The following is a 6,000-nucleotide window of genomic DNA, read 5'->3' on the forward strand; positions in this document are numbered from 1 at the left end:
TATTAACTTTGGTTTCGTTTTTTAAAAATAATTTTTAGTTTTCATTAAATAAAATTCTATAAGTTGCATAAAATTTATTAATAAAATCATAATTTAAGATAATAAATAAATAAATAAAAATAAATAAATAAATAAATAAATATATATATATATATCTATATATACATATATGAACCTCATGATACTTCAATTTTTTAAACTAGCCAATATATGTTTGATATTGAATAAATAACTTCGAAATCAAATAAAGTATGATAAAATTTTCAAGTGCAAAAAAAACTAAAATTAAAACACTTGATTCTGATATTTATGTAATTTTTTAACCATCATTATATGTATTTAAAAAAAAACTCTCCTACCTGACTATCATATTGGCATATGAAGATTATTGATACATATGGATTTCGGAGGGTGGCGTATTGAATAGCTTGATCTAAAGGAAATCCATTGGAATGGAATGATATTAAACAATCACAAACTGGCCAGTCTTCAACAGGAGTCTAAAATAAATTAATGATATATACCTACAATTATATGAATATATCTATATATTTATAGCAGACATACATTTTTTTTTTCATAATTATATAAGATCTTGAATTATGTGAATTGCAAATAACAAATATATAAAACAAATTAAAATTATATTTTACAGATCCTTCTTTTTTTCAATTTAAATATATATAAGGTATAGTAGTTATATACCTTTAAAATTACTTCTTCAGGAAAAACAATGATTTTAAGAAACTCAAATTCCTCTAATCGTGTTAGAAATTTCTTTATGGGTTTGATTGTGATTTCTTTGCCATGCAATACTCCAACAAAAACTTGCTTGCCTTCTGCCATGGAACTTCTGCATCTGAATCTGAGCATAAATCAGATTCAGTGGCCTAAAAAAAGATAAAATGAAAAATTTTAATATAACATATAAGACTTATTTAACAATAAGAATAAAATTAAGACAATGATTTCACAGTATTATGTTGAGTCACTGTATTAGATTTTATACAAAACACTACACATAAACTAAGCCTAGTTATTCTAAGATAAAATCAAATTATTATATATGAAACAATATTTGTAACGTTCCTATCAAACTTGACTTTTGATTTTGCAAATATCTATGAATAAGTCTTAATTGCTCTTATACTTTATTAAAACATTATTTTCCAAATTAATATGTGGAGCAAGAATAATAGACACTGTTTGTTTGAAGACTTGATATAATATGCTTAACTAGTGAGTGTTTGTTGGAGATATTTTTTTTTAGTGATTGTTGTGAGATTAAAACAATAGTATCTCAGAGAAATATGAATAGAATAGAATAGAATAGAAAATTTATTGATTTAAAATATGATATAATAGACAATTTACCTAAACAAAAACAATGATTGTTCAGTGCAAATTAAATATTTATTCAGAACAAATTAAAAATAAAAATATGGTTAACAGCAAGTTGTTTTATGCACAAAGCTTTCTGTACTCTATATCTGTTGATTATTGGATACAAGTTAGTAAGATAGCAATGAGAAAACATTAAAATTAAATATGAAAGAATAGAAGTATTAATTTAATATAGAAAATCTTAAAATTATAAATAATGTGTCTTATTGGTATCACATAGTTCAGATTTTTGTTTTTGTTTTAGTTTACATAGCAAACTATACAATAAGTACAATTATCCGAATAATTTTATTTGAATTTACTTTACTGTTGTTTACTCTCAATGGTAAAATTGAAGATTTGTCTTTTAATCCACATATGATCTCTTTTTAAAGAATGAAGGGTAATTTCAAGATATAATTGGCATACGGCTCCTTCTATGGATGTAATAACGATATGAACCAACATCTAATTCTAACATGCTTGAATCAGATTCCTTATTTAGATGCTAATATTTTAAATCTCATACATAATTATTCGTATTTCAAAAGTCTCATCATGATGAGTCTAATAAACATGGAAGATACTTATTATAAGATACTTATTATGTATCTCAAAGATATCACATTATTCATGTAGCCGACATATAAAATAAACTCTTCTGACCTAATATTACATTTCATCCCTGGAAGTAAATTTAGTTCAATACTGTGTTCATTATCAGCGAATTCTTATTCATGTAACAATTAAAATGTAATTTATGACGATTGAGCTCACCATTTTTATTTTTATTCTTATAAATGTGATTATTATGATGTGCCCACTTGCCAATTAAACGTGGTAATTGTCAAGATAAGGATAAAAAAAAACAAAATTAATAATTTGAGTTCATAAATAAAACTTATAGATTGTCAAATATTAATGGCTATGTTAGTTTACAGAATATTTCTTAGAAAATATTACTGACAAAACCGCCCAAACGATCACTATTTATTTATATTATATCATCTATAAAGATTACTTGCTGTTATCAATTGACACAAAATTCCATCTTCACCAACAAAAAATTGTGCCGGTCTATTTGATTCCCTTAGACCTTGATAACCACTTTCAAGTTCAGTATAAGACTATTTAAGTTATTTTTTATATAAACACTCTTTTTAAAATAAACATATTAAAATGTTTAAATATATTATTCTTTAAAAGTAACATATCACTATAGTTTTCTTGAAACATAGGAATTATTCATATATATTTCATTATAACCAGATAATGCCATAATGGACAATTATAAATAAATGTCATTGTACATCTATAAAATATTATAATTATAATATATTATATAATTTAACTTCATGTTGACCAATATAACAAAAATGACCGGACCGATGTAATTGACAATGCACAACTGTCAATTGAACTAGAAACTGCTGCTAAGAAATGTTGACAAAATAAAATACAAATTTTGAGACACTCGAATTTCTTTCAATTTCGAATCCAGACATATGCAAAATCTTTCTATTTAGTTTATTACTCCTTTAATGACTAAATTATTTTATTATTCACGTGGAGCTAAAGCTGCTAATTTGGACAATCACAAAATATACAACCTGTTGTACCAACATATAAAAAATGTCAAACGAATTAACGCCTCGATCTGTCAAAGTGCACATTGACCCTAGAGAATACTCATTCAGTGGTTTCCAACCTTTTCGAATGAGTTGCTGGAACTTTCCGTATCGTAACGAAAGTTTCGAGGAATATTAAATTTTTTCAAATGGATAATTATAAATACTGCTATAACATTGTCTACACATATAAATAGACCAAATATTTATAAGGATTATGTAAACTGAATTGCAAATATAAAATTATTCATTTAAAGTATGAGTTTAAACTTTAGCCAAGAATTAAATTATAATCTGAATTATTTCCGATATGCAAAAAACAAAATTTTTGAAAAAAAAATCCAAAAGCAATAGTACAAGCAGACAATTTTTGGAATCATTCAAATCGGATGCTTTGCTCTCAAAATCTCGATTTGCATTTTCTGCATTCTTTGCTCCGTATCTCCGTGACGGTTGGACCTGCCTTTGCCAAAAAACTAATCAGCACATCTTCTATCAATAAGAATCGAATATTTTTTGAACCAGTCAATCAAATCGCGGTTGATCGGGTTGATTCGTGCGCCAAAAACGTAAAACGAAAAAATGCGGGCATAAAAAAAAAACCCTTTTTTCTAATTAAAAGGATTGCCAAAATGTTCAGAAACCTTCGAAACGTGCAAAAATTTTCATTTTAGATTTTCGACCCATTACTATAACCATATAGATAAACTATCCTATAGAAAGTTGATCAATAAACATTATTCATTTGAATTGCAATTGCAATATGCAACATCTATATAGCAATTAAAACACTAACGAATAAATTTTTAATTTCATTTTAATGTAAAATAATATAAGTAGACATACTTTATTTATGGATATCGATTACATTTATACAAACATATAAGAGTTGGTCTTAAGCAAAACAAAATTATGAAATTTGTACATTGCAGTTTTTGACAAATATTAAATTACTTGAATATATACAATCAGTGCTAACTCGGCCAATACTGAAAGTAAGTTACTAAAGTAATAAGATGCATCTGTCATATAATATCAGTTCAAAAATCGTAGCAATATTTAATATACATATTTCATATTATGCTTTCATGTGAGAAGTTAGCAACCAATGGGAATGTCTACCCATATATTGGGGAAAACTGAGATACGACGAGAATATGATAAGTTTTTCACTAAATAATATTGCCAAAACCCAGAGTGTACTATGGGGCTTTGATTTTATTTATATAATCGAAAAATCAATATAAATAATATAAAGATGAATGGTAAGTAGTAAGTTATTGGAGATAATATAAAAACTTGAAAAAATAGCAAATTTTTCGAAACAGTTTGATAGCGTTCAGGTGTATTTGGGACGATCACTCTGGTTACCTACTCCTCATATGATAAGTACACAGTGAAAATAATCAGTAAGCCAAACGTTGCACGAGTGCTGTTGTGTAAAGTTTGGCGTATGAAACTTTACATTAAATGTATTCCCAAAATCTACTAAAAGATTGTTGATAACATGCGATGAACAAATTAAACTGTCAATTATATTTATATCATAAATAACTATTATTATGAATATTATTGTTTAAAATGTAATAATATACGTAAACTATAATTACACATAGAAAAGGGTTCAGTATTTGCAACATCTGGTATAAAAGAAGTTGTATGTTTTTCTAATATAATTGAAATATAATGCAGATCTAAGTTGCAGCTAAATTAATTTGTATAATTAATTATACATCTAAAATTGTATTTAGTATAGAACAATGGCAGTGAATTAGTTTCTCTTTGTTGCATATATACATTCAATGCACAATATTCATACATTTCCAGCTAGTTGAAGTATTTGCTAGAAATAATTATTAATTGGGTTTCGATTATGAACCGATTACGCAATAAAAATTGATATAACATTTAATATATTGATTTTCATGATTTCCAACTAAATTTTACAGACTGTCTCATAGATAAAAAGAAGGTATGGGTTTATTAAATATAAATCGAAATTATTTGGTGCATCAAATTGAATTCCGTTTTCAACATGTACATAACAATAATATATTTAATGATATTACTTGTTATTTATTCTCTATCCGGGTTGGAAATATATAGAAGAAATAAATGCTTATAAACAGACGGACATCTTTATATGAGACTAAAAAACCGATTATTAAATGCTTAAAGTTCAGTTAAAAAACTTTGCAATAACATTTTGGCATATTAACAGCCATAATATTTGATAATAAAGATAATGTTATCAAATAAGCAATATTCTGTTCATATTACAGAAAATAGAGAAGAGTTGAAGAGGCCTTTTGCAATATTTCTTATGAACTATATTACTGTGTTGAATTTTATCATTTCAGAAAAATATTTTAGAGGATAAAATCAATTAATTTGTATCTAAACTAAGTTTATAACTGGTTGGTATTGGTATACTGCCTTGAGGCAAGTTACATGAACTTCCCGATAGTTGTAATTAATTCAATCTAATCAATAAAAATAAATTAATTTATGGGTGATTAAAAGTATTCCAAGTGGATTTATTACATATGATTGAAAGCGAACGAACACGTTAACTTGGAGTATTTTCTAAAAGCAAATGTTCAAAAATCAATATTTTATATTTGAATCAGTTTCCGTAGTACTTTAATGGTTTAGATTGTTTATTAGACCAAGTACTCTATCGTTATACGAAGTAAATCGTCTATTTTTAATTTAACAAACGTCAAAAAAAAAACACTCATTTTCTCAAACTTTGATTTTTAAAATTAAACAAATTGTCGTAAGGCCGTAATATTTCAATAAGTTGTATAAGACCATAATATATATCATCAAAAAAAGTTTCATTAAATCGGCTCAATTTTTTTTTTTCAACAACGAATTATAAGAAAACGGCACGGTAATTTTTCACTAAAACTAATCAGTATCATTCCCAACTAATAATCTTTCGAACAGTTTTTGATTTTTTAAAATCGATTCGGCAATATGAGCT

The 6,000-nt window shown here is 25.8% G+C and overlaps 1 protein-coding gene across 1 annotated transcript in view; it reads right to left on the bottom strand.

Moving 5' to 3' along the window:
• LOC113385528 (inositol hexakisphosphate and diphosphoinositol-pentakisphosphate kinase-like) overlaps positions 1-6,000 on the bottom strand; it is a 73,758-nt gene that overhangs the window by 50,958 nt on the left and 16,800 nt on the right. The window lies entirely within an intron of this gene.

The sequence above is a fragment of the Ctenocephalides felis genome, unplaced genomic scaffold (genome assembly GCF_003426905.1).
Source record: "Ctenocephalides felis isolate EL2017-DRISC unplaced genomic scaffold, ASM342690v1 CF-g0.4_SCAFFOLD_03571, whole genome shotgun sequence".
Lineage (NCBI taxonomy): Eukaryota > Metazoa > Arthropoda > Insecta > Siphonaptera > Pulicidae > Ctenocephalides > Ctenocephalides felis.